This window comes from Osmerus mordax, chromosome 6 (genome assembly GCF_038355195.1).
Source record: "Osmerus mordax isolate fOsmMor3 chromosome 6, fOsmMor3.pri, whole genome shotgun sequence".
Classification (NCBI taxonomy): Eukaryota; Metazoa; Chordata; class Actinopteri; order Osmeriformes; family Osmeridae; genus Osmerus; species Osmerus mordax.
Genome location: NC_090055.1, coordinates 11,473,487 through 11,487,574, shown reverse-complemented (window position 1 = coordinate 11,487,574; position 14,088 = coordinate 11,473,487). Strand labels below are relative to the sequence as shown.

Here is a 14,088-nt window from a genome sequence, read left to right as displayed (position 1 = left end):
TACATGTAAATTAATTTAATAGGTCTTTGGGACTACTAATAGGTAGGTGGGAGTCAGGTGGCTGAGCGGTTGGGGAATCAGGCTAGTAATCTGAAGGTTGCCAGTTCGATTCCTGGCCTTGGGAAAGGCACTTCACCCTACTTGCCTCGGGGGAATGTCCCTGTACTTACTGTAAATCGCTCTGGATAAGAGCGTCTGCTAAATGACTAAATGTAAATGTAATAGCTGAAGCAAAAGTCGTGGAAAAGTTGTGTTGCATTCATCTCATAGATCCGCTATCCTTCAAATTCTATGAATACTGTTCATATACACTCAGGGCTCAAGATTTAAAAAAATTGGCACTGGCCCCACTGGGCCAGTGGGTTTGAAACTTACTGGCCCCAAGACAATTTTCACTGGCCCCCCCTCCAAAAGTTGTAATTTATCATTGTTACAACAAAACCAAATACTTATAAGTTGTGTTATTCTTTTAACATGTTTAACCATTTATTAAACACATCCTGGATATAAAATGAACAAAAATTAAATCACATTTCTAGTGATAAAAAATAAAAAGGTAATAGTCAGCAAAACAATTTACTTTTAACCTCAAACATGGGGGGGGGGGGGGGGGCAGAAACTGATTCGGGGGCCCCCTGCTATTAATATTTTGCAGTGCAATGAAATATAACCATAAAAAGTAACCAATGGAAACCTCTATTGTGAACAGCACATATTAGCCAATAATAAATGTGTTCAGTCATCATAGCCCATATTGTGCGAACAAAATGTAGGCCAGTAGGCTCGCATTCAGCATTCATTAGAATATCTTACACACAGTATACTGTAGGCCTACACAAACCATGCATATAGTGGGTTTAATGATCTGTCCATTTACCAAATACATTATATTCAAATTCAACGAATGTCATAAGCCCCCCAAAATGAAGTTAAAGACAGTACTGTCTACTACTTAGCCTATAGTCATACTAACAGTGACAACTTATAATAAACAAACATAAGCCTATATAACAATTATTTCAGCAACAATTTGGCTCGAGCAACACGCGCGAACCAAGCTCCCATGAAAAAAAAGAGTGCGCAACACACACGCGTGACGCCCACTGCAGTAGGCCACCTACAGCCAGCATGCTACAATTGAACTATAATTCCATTAGACTATAATCATTTTCTTTTCCGAACTGTATGTATTGGGATATTCAAAACCAGCAAACTCATAACCTACACACAGGTCAAAAAACATTATTTAACTTTAGTTTTATAATATAGGCTATGCAGACATGAAATATAGGCCACAACAAATGTCCTTGCCTATTTAAATCATCATCTGTCTGTTCTTATCGTTAAAAAAACTGGCGATTACTTTGTTAAAGGTGACATGACATGAAAACTTCACTTTAGGAGGTTATTTAACATTAATATGAGTTCCCCTAGCCTGCCTTTGGTCCCCCAGTGGCTATAATTTTCGATCAGTGTAAACCAAGCACTGGGTGTTCTTCTCCGCCTTTCAGAAAATGAAAGCTCAATTGCTCTGTTTGAAAATCTCCTCTTTGTGACGTCACAAGGAGGAAGGTTAGCTCCCCTCTCTCTGCTTTGCCCGCCCTGAGAATCTGGCCCGCCCATAAGAAACTGAGCTACGACCGTGCAAGTGTTTTTATCCTCGAGAGACATCATGTCTTGCAAACGAACAAAGCATTACATTTGCTCAGTTTGGATGTACAAAGGAAAACAATTTTATTTTCTCTGGAAATGCGCCTATACAACTTCTGTTGTAGGCGCATTTGTTTTGTATGTCTGCGCCAAACACTTCAGCCACGACTGTTTCCTCAACTTGAGCTATACAAAACTGGCCTTGCTGAAATTAAATTCTGGATCAGTACTAACTCTCCTTCGTCCAGCTACTAACCTCGGACAAGTAAGTTAATTTTGTAGCTTTACTGTATATGGTTACCTAGCTTGCTACCCTTAGAATGTGGCTGTAACATTAGCTCTGCAGCTAACACCTGAGTTACTGTCGCTAATGGAAAGGTGGATAGCATCAAGTATATGTGTGAATACACATGCTGTAACGTGAGTGTTGTACACTTCTTTGTTATTTGGATAACCGTTCTGCTGTTTGTGTTATGGCGCGCGCGATATCCGCCTTTCCCCTCATTGAAATGACTGAGTGTGTTCCTCTGCAAACCAGGTTTATCAGATGAGAATGAGAAAATTCGAGGCATCTTACAGCAACTGGGCTACAGCCATTGCGATACATCCATTGTAAACATGAGCGCATGGTGCCGCCCCTCCGCTCCTCATTATCATTTAAAACTACAGACACCAAAACAGCGCGTTCTGAGGAAAGCTCCTTGTGGGACTGCTAGTAGTGGCTGTAATTCTGCACCAAGGCTGAATTTCGGGAAAGAGACTTCTTCTGATACAGTATTAGGGGACCACTAAGGCCTATATAAAAGCATCCAAAAACAGCATGTCATGTCTCCTTTAATGTCAATTGGTGCGTTCGACATGGACTGCGGCTGCATGAAACGACCGGCGAGAGTAGCCGCTTGCAGTTGGGGAGGAGTTGAAAACGGCTCTGTAAAGTCGGACATTCCAGCTTCTCGTGGTTTGCTGTGTTGACGTCAGTCATGGCCGATCAAGCGCTGTTTGCTTGGTTTACTTTATTTATAATTAAACGTAATCTTTCCGTTAGTGAAGAGGCGGACTAAAACCCTTTCTTCAACACATTTTTAATTCAATTAAACTTTTTGGTCCGGATTTGAGCGTTGGCGAAACTGAAGGTGTCAGAATAATTATTTTTGCATTGTGTACATCCAACAGAGCCAGGGCCCTCTCAGGTAAAGCTAGAAGGAGGAAGAAGTGTGGAAGCACAGGAAGAAGGGAAAGAAAGTTACAGTGATGATGCAGATGAGAGATGCATGGTGGAAGAAGACAGAAGTCATAAAAAGGATGTTGACCCAGGTTTGTGGCCAGCAGATTTGACTGACAGGGACAGGGAGGCTTTTGTGAGGGCACTGGCCAGCAGAGATGATGATGATGTACACATGCAGACTTGCATGTACAATCACCAGCAGTAAATATTGTACTAGTACTAGTATTTAACTACAAGAAGCAAGACAGTTGCACGCCTTTAATTAGAGTTATGTAAAGCTTTTGATGGGACAGTTAGGTCCTAGATTTGTGGTGACAACAGCTGCGCAGAGGGGGCCCAATTTGATTTCTTTGTCATGGGGCCCAAAATTCCTGGCGGCGCCCCTGACAGCAGCGCTAAGAGCCAGGCTATTATGCCGCGGCCGTTTGGGAACTCTCCCGACTCTCCCGATGGCCAGTCCAACCCTGACGTACAGTTAGCTGCAGATGTAGATGAGAACTAGTATGATATAATCACAGTCATACACAGTGGTGGAAATCTCAAATACTTTGGGGAAGGACAACTACATTACATTTTCTCAAGGGAAATTTAGAGGGGGCACACCAAAAGTAGTGCTGTAATACATTACCTACGTTATAATGTAAATTATCCTCACAAGTCCTTTTATCAGAGTCTGAGTCAAGTCTGAAGTCTTTGAGTTAAGAGTTCGAGTCAAGTCACAAGTCTAAACTATAATGACATATTACCACTACAGCATACCGATTTTAAGTATTTGAATGAAGATTTTTTCTTTCAACATTTTCTACAATAATGGGGCGGCAATTGTGGGAGTGAAAGCTTTGCCATTCTGGGAACAGTTAACCCTAATTTCACCCAGGCCATTGTTGCAAATATGAGTAAGTGTCGTGGAAGTTTTTGAGAGAATCAATCGTTTAAGCTGAAGTCGGGTGAAGTACAGAGTTAATGTTTATTTGACATAGATTTAAACATAATAACGTTATCAACATAACATCATCGACACACAAACATAAGACAATAACACAAACAATTCCATACAGCTCCATCTAGCATTCTAGAATGAAACCGGGAGAATCCAGCCCACCAGCACTACCCAGCTGATGGCCCTGAACCCCCCAGAACATTCTTCAACAGACCATTTTATAGATACGACAGTTCTCAAAAGTCATTGGTCCATCCTATAGACATGCAGCTATACCAAATCTCTTCTGTCATTGGTTAAATCCTTAGAACAATACATTTACATGTATTCATTTAGCAGACACTTTTATCCAAAGCGACTTCCAAGAGAGAGCTTTACAAAGTGCATAGGTCACTGATCATAACAACAAGATAGCCACAAAAACATTGCGAGTAGCCAAAACATGAAGCACACATTGTGAACAACCAAAGTAAGTGCCAAAGGGAAGAACCATAAGAGCATGTAGTTAAACAAGTTACAATTAAACAACATGAACCGCTATAAGTGCAAGTGTACCTGTGGAAAAAAAAACAAGCAACAATAATAAAAACAATATATCACAGCGAGTACAACATTTTTAAATCAGTTACCACTAACCACAAGAGCAACAAGTCTCTGAGCAAGAGTCATTGTGATCCTTGAGGAAACTAACATCGGGTCAAGCGAACCATTCCTAAGTACCGTTGTACTCCTGGAACAAGTGCGTCTTGAGCCTTTTCTTGAAGGTGGAGAGACAGTCAGTGTCTCTGATGGAGGTGGGGAGTTGATTCCACTACTGGGGGGCCAGACAGGAGAAGAGCTTGTGTTGGGACCGGGCGGTCTTGAGCGGTGGGACCACCAGGCGGTTGTCTGAAGAAGACCGTATGTGACGGGTGGGGGTGTAAGGCTGCAGGAGAGACTTGATGTAGACGGGTGCAGTCCCGTTCACTGCTCGGATGGTCAGTACCAGGGTCTTGAATCTGATACGGGCCATGATAGGTAGCCAGTGGAGAGAGATGAGGAGCGGGGTAACATGGGAGTGTCTGGGTAGATTGTAGACCAGGCGGGCCGCTGCGTTCTGAATCCTCTGAAGAGGGCGGGTTGCACAGTACATACAGTTGAATCCATATTGTCTTCAGAACAAATGTCTCTTCCCCCCAGGTGACAAGAACTCTCCCAGGTCACCCAGACTTCCCGTCTCTAAACTTCACGTCTCCTAGTTAGGTGTTATAAAACTACAGGTGGCATCTCTACCAAATGGAGTTTAATCAACATACATTGTATCAAGCTTCTTAACCAACTGTAATCTTCTCCTAAAACACATTCATTGTAAATAGGCCCCAAATTTCTTTCACAGTAAGTGTTTAGCCAACTGGTCTGGTTAATTAGCAGTATAACAAAATTTTACAGCTAGTGCTAAGATCCTTAGATACCATGTGGTAAAATACCATTGTGCAATAGAACATGCTCAAAACATGCTCTAAATGAAGGTCAAAACTTTCTTACAACTTACACTTTATACTAATATCATAAGTTTGAGTTATGATAGATTATATTTTCTGTATTTCCCCTCAATCAATGAAAACACAAAACAACAAAAAAGAATCTATTATGTAGCTGAAGAATATAATAACAGTGCAATGTCAGTTATATTCATACACTCGAGCTCCACTAGAGTGGCGTAGTCTAAGAATTAATAATAAAAATGAAAGTCCTACTGTATCTGAAAATTAATGTGATAGTCTTAACTAAATGCCTAGTCATCACTCGATATCCTGCCCTTGCACACGTTTACTTTTGCTACATACTTGCAGCCATATTTATGTAGCCACCATACGTACTTGGCTAACATTACACTACAGAAAACTGACCTCTCCGGATGTGTTTTAAGATGCCTGATGAAGTTTGATGTTGTTGATCTGCATCTTTTATTTTCGTGGGACACGTTTTGCATATTGCACTGCGCTTATTCGTTCATGTGCTTTGAATATCAGTAAAACCAAACAAAATGATAAAAGGCAGGTGTGGAGCTGCCATGCTTGCTTGTCCTATTCCACGCTCTCTCTCCTCTCACTTGCTTTAATTTTGTTCTCTCCTGTAAGTCAGCTGTGGCGCAAATGCGAAGAGCAAAATACTGACAGAAAGCTACAGGAATTTTTGAGGATTTTAGGCCTATTTTCTAATGACTCGTATATTCCACGAGTCTTTACATCTAGAGTCCGAGTGAACTCTGAAGTCGCAATACGTTGAGTGTGAGTCAACTCGCAAGTCAAAGATAATGCGACTTAAGTGCGACTCGAGTACGAGTCTCTAACTCAAGTCCCCATCTCTCTTGTGCGGGGTAGGAGAAGGGTGTGTAGTACCGTGGTTTGTCTGTTGGCTCTGCGTTACAACATGGTATGCAACCATTTATTTCCTTCTTACAGATTTGCAGTGGATTAATACAAATAGTTCTAGACTAAATAGCAAAGACCTCCGTTTTGTTCCTTTTTAACAGTCTTGCCAGCAACAGGCAACAGCTGCTATTAATCAATCAAGATTATTGTTGCCCTTACTGCCTATATTGTGGGTGAAAACCTCAAAACCTAGTGGTATTTCAACTAAAAATGCTTTCAACTAAGAACGTTTTTATTCTTCAGATACAGAATGAACTGGGTTATGTGAAAGAAATTTAGGACATAGTTACATGTATGTGTTTTATAAGTGGTAATCTGTAAGCTCCTTTGTTCATTGATAAAGGACAGACAGTGGCTAGTTTAAGTAGGGTCAATATGGGTGTAGAATGTTATATCTTGTAGGGAATAAAGTCTGATTGTCGTAAGGTATTTATGACCTTAGAGTTCTCGTCACCTGGGGGGAGAAGTTCTGGAAGGGTCAATTGAAGCAGCTGCTCTGAATTTTTGGCTATAGAGATTGTGTCCTGTTTCATTGTTTGTGTTTAATTAATTATTGTTTGAAGATGACCATATGTTATCTTTACTATCTCTTTATCTTGAGAGAGATGCAACATCAGAGAACTTTGGGACACCAGGCCCGAGTCTCTATTGTTTCAAATGTCACTGAATAGTGTTAGCCAATCACCGACACAGCTACATTGATTGATTGACCATACAGAATGACCATTTGTCATAAGTTTATATAAGGCAGTGTGTATGTAATGTTCTTCACCACTCTTCCGAACAACCTGTAGCATACATGTCCTTTATTATGACGGGGTCAGAGTAGTCTGTTTGCTAATGTACTGTACTAACTAAATAAATTGAATTAAGCCGCCATCTTGACTATTCAAAGTAGACAGCACCATCAGAACTTCCCTGACAGTTCCCAAAATATTTTTTCATTGCTGTGTTTCTGCAGCAGGGCTCTAACATCCGACAACACCTCTTAAATCAAGCGTCTACAAGGTTTTATCACCGACATTAGATTCCATGGCACTGCTGAGTGGTTGAAATGTTCTATTTTACAACTTGGACACCGAGTGTGAAAAGCACGTAATGTGACCTTACGTATCACCCCCACAAATAGCCTCTCACATATTAAACATACTGTAATACATTTCCAACTGAGATATTTGGCCTGGAAAATAAATGACCCGGTCTTTCAAACTGAGATCAAGGACTTAATTAGTTGCCTGCCATTGCATGTGACACATCCCAAATTAGACTTTGATTCAAGAGCCCCTTTTTTATAACTCAAATCAGGTTACCAAAGTAAATGCTGAGGTCTTACACAGACTTCTTGTAGATGTAAAGGAGGTTACGACAGCAAGTCCTAAAAAAGCGGAGAGAATATGTTTTATATGAAGTATTTGGTGGATGGACATCCCACAAGGCTTAACTATATATTGACATAGTTGTGAATTTAAACAGACCCCTTGGTTGTTTTCATTTTCTTATGTGAATATCTATTCCTTCCAGCAACCCGCCACCATGAGTACGGACGCGGAGATGGCCCAGTATGGGAAAGCTGTGATTTACCTTTGCAAGTCTGAGTGAGAGGATTGAGGCCCAGACTGCACCCTTTGCTGATGAGAATGCCTGCTATATACCCAATGTCAAGGAGTTGTACCTCAAGGGTCTGGTTGTCAAGAGAGATTGACGGGAAGTGTGATGGGAAAATCCTTGTCACTGAGGAGGTAAGAAGACAAATGTTTGTGGACATTTATCCTCTGTGGCATACATACAACGTGATAGTTGAAATGTTGTCAACCAATCACAACATCAGGATGAGTATACGCACTTTGAAGTCACGTTTGAGAGAAGCTTATCGTATCCATCTACATGCCAGATGTAGTTTGGACCCATGGAGTGATACGTACGCCTCACAAACCTCCGGCGTGTTCTCGCATCCGTTCCGGACAACGGAACTATTGACTCTTCTTCAAACCGACAAAAGTAACCGCGATATTGGTACATTTCTTACTTGTGACATTGGCATGTGTATAATACTCGCCTTATCCCTCACATTATCTGATATGCTCTACTTTCATAGAATTAATTACTTTAAGATTAGACTGATTATTACAAAGGCTATTATTAAATATTATTAAATAAGGTTTCCTCAGTCCCTTTAAACAAATGGTGAGGTGGTGCCCCCGAGAACTAGATACTTTATTATAAATTAAGTATTGCTAATCTTAAAGAGCAAACCCCGCTACAATGTGTAATGTAAAGTAAGTAAAGTAAAGTAATGCATACTTGCAGCCATATTTCTAATTTGTTTGATTTTGCATTGTCTTGACTGTTACTCCCTTTTGGCCTTTACATTGGCCTCTTCCTGACTCTTGATTCTATTAATAGCCTTCCTCATACTGTGCCCCTCTGTAGACATACTACACGTTGCACACATATTTGACAATGAAGATGTCTGTGGGGGATCCCTTATAGTAAACTGACTCCCAGTCGTCTAAGGTGAAGAGGTTCCTCAGTGGCTTGCTTTGGCTGCCTTCCAGGCTCCTCTCAATTCTCTTCTTGCTTCAGGCTCCCCCCCTGTGTCATTCCTGATTCTAAATTGGGTCTGATCCAAGTGGGTCACCCCCTCATGTACTGGGGGAGCTCATGAGGAACACTGAACATATAAAACTATGTAAACTAGAGAGGGTACAATTTTTTCCCTTCTCATGATATTTTCAGGCATTTAGCCTACTCATTGCATTCATTCATTAATAAAGAACCCCCTTTGAAGATTATTCTACGTTACCTGGTAGTAAAGATGGAATCGCGATTCAAACAGTACCATCTGCTAACTGAAAATATGCCCCCCAAAACGTAAATAAGCTTGACATTTATTTAGTGGAAAATCTCTCATTCATAAAAAGCTCACTGGTAGCGATCATTGTCAGTAACAACGCAAAATGCGATATAGCCCTGTGTGGAGAAGCTGCCCCGGTAAATTGTACTACTACGGTACAGTACTAGACTACTGCTGTGTTTGTCTTGGAAGCGATTGCGTTGGTTGAATTGGATTTAACGTTCCGTTGTATGGTTTAAGATGAAATTAATTATTTTCATGAACAGATTGACAACGTTTAGGCTGTGGCAATGAAGTTCAGGTTAGTAGTTAGATAGACTTTTGATTTAAGTAAGGGGAGTGCCGAACATGTTCTGTCGCCGTTTGACTTCCTAAACAGCTGTGTAGTGTAGATGTTTTTGTAGTGTGTCTCGCGTAAGCTACAGCGTTGCAGTGAGCTACACTGGTTTGAAACCACAGGTAATGGTAATTTCACCAACAAATCGTTTACTAATGTCAGAATAAATCATACAACGAAAATGTATATGTGAGGAATGTTTATTTTAACGATTGAAAACAGATACATCATAGACCACTGTAGTATGTGTTGCCCGGGCAACACAGGCTAATGTCATGATGCTAATACTTCAGTGAAATAGTAGACTACTGTTTCCGAAAGTAGATGTACTTCCTTAATAATATCAGCTTATATTGTACATTACACATCACAATTGTGTGTCATATCACAAACTAAAATGAGTAAATAGTTATCACCCTGGCCTCTTTTCTTGTGGCGTTTCTGCAGCTGCCTTGCAGTAAAGCTATAGTTAGCCTAGCTATCCCCCAAGTTAACAGATGCGAAACGAATGTTCTGCCAAAGGTAGTCACGCGTGTTTTCGTGACGTTAGTGACGCAGTGACGTTAGTAACGTCAGTGACTGTGGCTAGCAAATTAGCCACCGTTAGCTTCACTTTTCGCCACAAAAACTTAACTTAAGCCTAAACCATGCAACGGAACGTAAATTCCAATAGAAGCAACTCAATCACTACCAAGACGAAACATTTGACACCTACGTTGTCTATGTAGGCCAAATATTGACTGAGTTTTAGGGGGGCAAAAAGAATAATAATAATAATATATATGTGAGAGAACAAAGGTTGTGCTCTCGCCGAAGGCTTGAGCACACCCAATTAATCCGTAAAAGGATGTGTACGGATAAATTGTACATCGAGTGATTCTGAGATTTGTAAACATTGAAGTACTTATAGCGTGAACGTTTCCTGGATTTGGTTATTAGTGTGAGAGGAAGTAGAGGCCGAAATGGAATTTGCTTGGCTGGCTCTCATTGTGAGAACTTTAAGGGGAGTTATTAATATCACTGAGATCTGTTGTTAAGTTTGAAATGCAGTGGCTGCCAACAACTCCTGCTCAAGGGCACCAAGACAGGATGTAATTCTCATGGGTTCCAGTGCTGGCAACAAAAATATTTAGTCCACACCTGATTCTCAGACTGGGTCCTGAAGCTCTTCTTACGTGCTTTGTCAGAGCATCACCATATGGGATCAAGAGTAATTTAACCAGGCCATGAACTACAAAAAAAAAACAGAAAGCATGTCATAGGCAGAAAAGGAAATCATATTATGATTTTTTCTTTATGGAGGGCAAAAATACTAGTACCTTTCTCAGGAAGGCACAAAAGGCATTTTGCTCAACTTAACGTTTATACTAATTTAAAATAATTAATGTCCAGGCCTGTTGCTGTCATGTTCCATTTCTGTAGTGCCTGCTGTAGTTTTAGACCATGAACCAAACATGACTTATTTTACAACTACCAACAAATATGACAACAAACCCATGTAAAGGAGACATGGTGTACTGTATGATGTCTCACAAGCCTTTTCACTTCCTGAAGCTACAGTTCACTTTAGGTTTGTGATTACATTACAGATCCTCCCCCTCGATGAAAAAAATATGTATATAAATACCAAATTGATTACGTGTATGTTTAATGTGCTGAAAAAATTTAATTAATGTATTACAATGTTTAAAAGTTGTTCTGAGTTTTGTTAGGTGACTGTTGCATTGTCATGCTTTTTTATCTAATCAAGAGCAGCTGTCACCTGCAAGGGCTTAGAGTTGTACAGAAGCAACTCCGCTCTCTCTGAAGGATGTGAAAGTAAATGAAATAAGTAAAGTGAAAGAATAAGTTAAATAAAGTAATTGTGGAGCACATAAAACACCAGATTAACCTCTAACTGCTTTTGAATATTCCACCTTTTTTTACTGTGAAGTAAAAAAAGGTGGAATACTGTTATAGTGTTACTGTTTTTGACATTTAAGAAATTCATAAGTTCCTCCACCTCCCCTTGCAGCCTCTGCTTGGTCTTCTCCAGAGAGGCACACTAGGAGTTGGTGGCCTCGATGGTCTCCTCAGCTTCCTGGAGACGCTGAGCCAGCTTCTTCCTGTTGGGGACAAAATACACGAAGTACTCCATAAGTAATTTGACAGTGGCCCACTTGGTCAAGTTTTTCCACACAATACATAAAAAAAATAGGGAAGTCTGGCCTCGCTCCATTGACAAGCGTTGACTTCCTTGTAGGCGGGTACTCTGTTGAAGTTTAAAACTATTGGATCTGCCCAGAGCCATGCTGATCTGCCATAACCAATCGCTAGCGTTCGCCTTAGCCAATTCCTTCACCACTACTGTAACAGAGCTAGCTGCCGTAGCTGGAAGATCAAACTGTTCCCGAACCCTGTAGGGAGGAGGGCCACAACATCATGGCCACCAACAAAACTCAGCAAAACTTGTTCTTGCTCTGGCTTTAGCTTATGGATAATCGGAAGCGTTGCCACAACGGACCGAATGGCTTCGCTCGCATCTTTCTCCGCCGCCATTACGGAACTACAACACAAACTAGCGCACGACAGCCACTCCCTCTGTTCGCTGATTGGCCGGTAGAAAATTAACCATGGCCAGACCTAGTACAGAAGCAAAATCAAAATTGAGCGGAAGTACGTAGGAGGGCAGAGCCAGGTTAAGTCAAAGTCCCCCTTGGGAAAAAATATCAGTCAGACTGTCTGTCTGTCCGTCCGTCCATCTCGTTGGGTAATTAATAGGATATTACTATTTTAACCTGTTGAGATGTTTTGTTGTCACAGACCTTAGCAACTGCCTTCATGTTAGAAGAAAGGTCATCAATCTCCATCTTGTATTCACTCTTCTCTTTCTCCAGCTTCTGTTTGACGCGCTGCAGGTTGTCGATCTGCTCTCCCAGCTCTGCCACACTGTCAGTCTGCTTCTTCCTCAGGGCTGAGGCTGTGGACTCATGCTGCAGGGTGGACTCCTCCAGGTCACATCTCTTCACTACTCTTCAGTAGAGGCTTGACCTTGTAGTAAACCTTCATCCAGGAGTAGCAGATAATTGGGGTTCTGGGTTCATAGTCAAATAAAGACACTGAAAAATCCTGTCAACTTCATCTCACCTCTCTAGCATCTTAAGGTACTCCTTACTGATCTTGTATCCAGTGGTAGAGCTTTTTATTGCAGATCAAGGGATTGCATGTTCAAATCCCCACAGTACATTGCTTTGGATAAACATTATCACAATATTTTATGAATCACATTCCACATGTAAAGTAATTAATTTCATACTACAAATAACATGTGCAATAGTCCAGTACAAATCTTTCACCCACAAAAATTACAAAACGAGACGAGTGGTCATTCCTCAGTCTTGGCATTAGCATAAGCGTCCAATAGAGGGTTAGCTGCGATGATTCCATCCCCAAGAAATCTCAGATGGGAGTTGGTCAGTTACTGAACAGGGGCAGACTAAAACTAAAACATGCTTAATATAATTATTAAAAAATAACACAAACGGAGCTTTATATTGTTTTTTATTTTGTAATTTATTTTTCCTTGACTAGTGGTACAACAGATGAACTGCTGCTACTCGCCTTTCTCAAGCTTATTTCATGGTGTATGCTTGAACTGTTAATGTTAAGTAGTATCTATACATCGTCTCTGAGAGGTCTTCCCCTCCCAGATGAATTAGACTTTTGGTTGACACTGAAATATACAGTACGTGAGTACAGAGAACAAAATATATGCCAATTATCCCATAAGGGAGCACATATTTAATTATAGCTACATGCAGACAAATGTTTCTGCTTTGACACTTTTCTGTTATGATTGACCAACTGGCTACTAGCTGGTGGACCCTAATGCACGACTCCACTCAAGGTACAGTTGAAAGGTTTATTAACAAAAAAAGGACAAGGGGAACGAAGGAGATCCACAGGGGGCAGGCAGGCCGAAGAACAGGCAAAGAAGGATGTGGCATGGTCTGTAACAGGCAGAATTCCACACGATTACTGAGCATACTGAGATAACCTACCTTAAAACAGGAGCCGACACTAACACGTCTAGTAGAAGCGTTGAACTGGCGATGACGAGAGACTGGAAAACCAGGGTTGAAATACTGTGGTGCTGATGAGGGGATGAGTTGCAGGTGTGTCAATTTCACAGGAAGGATGGAATATGTGGCAGGAGACCCGGAGCTTGGAGCCAACACCTGGAAAACAAGAACACAACAAACAGAAAACCTGGCTTGGATCAGGCCGGGGACATAACACTTTTCATTTTAACCGTCAGTACTCTGTATCTTCTCCCTACAGTATGTTCACAAGAGGGATATAAAATACTTTTCTATCCAGTTACAATATGTATTTATTTTAAAACCTTATAGATTTATCTTATACTTTCCATCATAGTCAACAACCCATGATAATGTATAAATTTTTTTGTTTAGATTTTATGTTGTCAGGTCACAAACAGGCCTCTCTGAATTGCAAGATTTTTCAAACTCAAATAAACTCCTGGGTTTAGGATATGATACCAAGTATGTATTTTACTATTTCAACGGTTCTATATTATGTGACAGGATTTTTGTGACTTGAGGACCAAGCTATGTGTCTCTCGTGGCAAGCAATAACTTATTATGCACCAGTTGAACTTTTTCACCA

General features: G+C 40.8%; 1 long non-coding RNA gene across 3 annotated transcripts; it reads left to right on the top strand.

Annotated features, from left to right (window-relative positions):
- Window positions 1-7,521: 7,521 nt before the first annotated feature.
- LOC136944452 (uncharacterized) lies at window positions 7,522-12,535 on the top strand. 3 transcript variants are annotated; one of them, XR_010876767.1, is made up of 3 exons: window positions 7,540-7,968; window positions 11,435-11,559; window positions 12,297-12,535. It is a non-coding gene; the product is annotated as an uncharacterized lncRNA (long non-coding RNA). The 3 variants fall into 3 exon arrangements; XR_010876768.1 differs by lacking the exon at window positions 7,540-7,968 and adding an exon at window positions 7,978-8,227; XR_010876769.1 differs by lacking the exon at window positions 11,435-11,559 and having other exon boundaries at window positions 7,522-7,968.
- The last annotated feature ends 1,553 nt before the right edge of the window (window positions 12,536-14,088 follow it).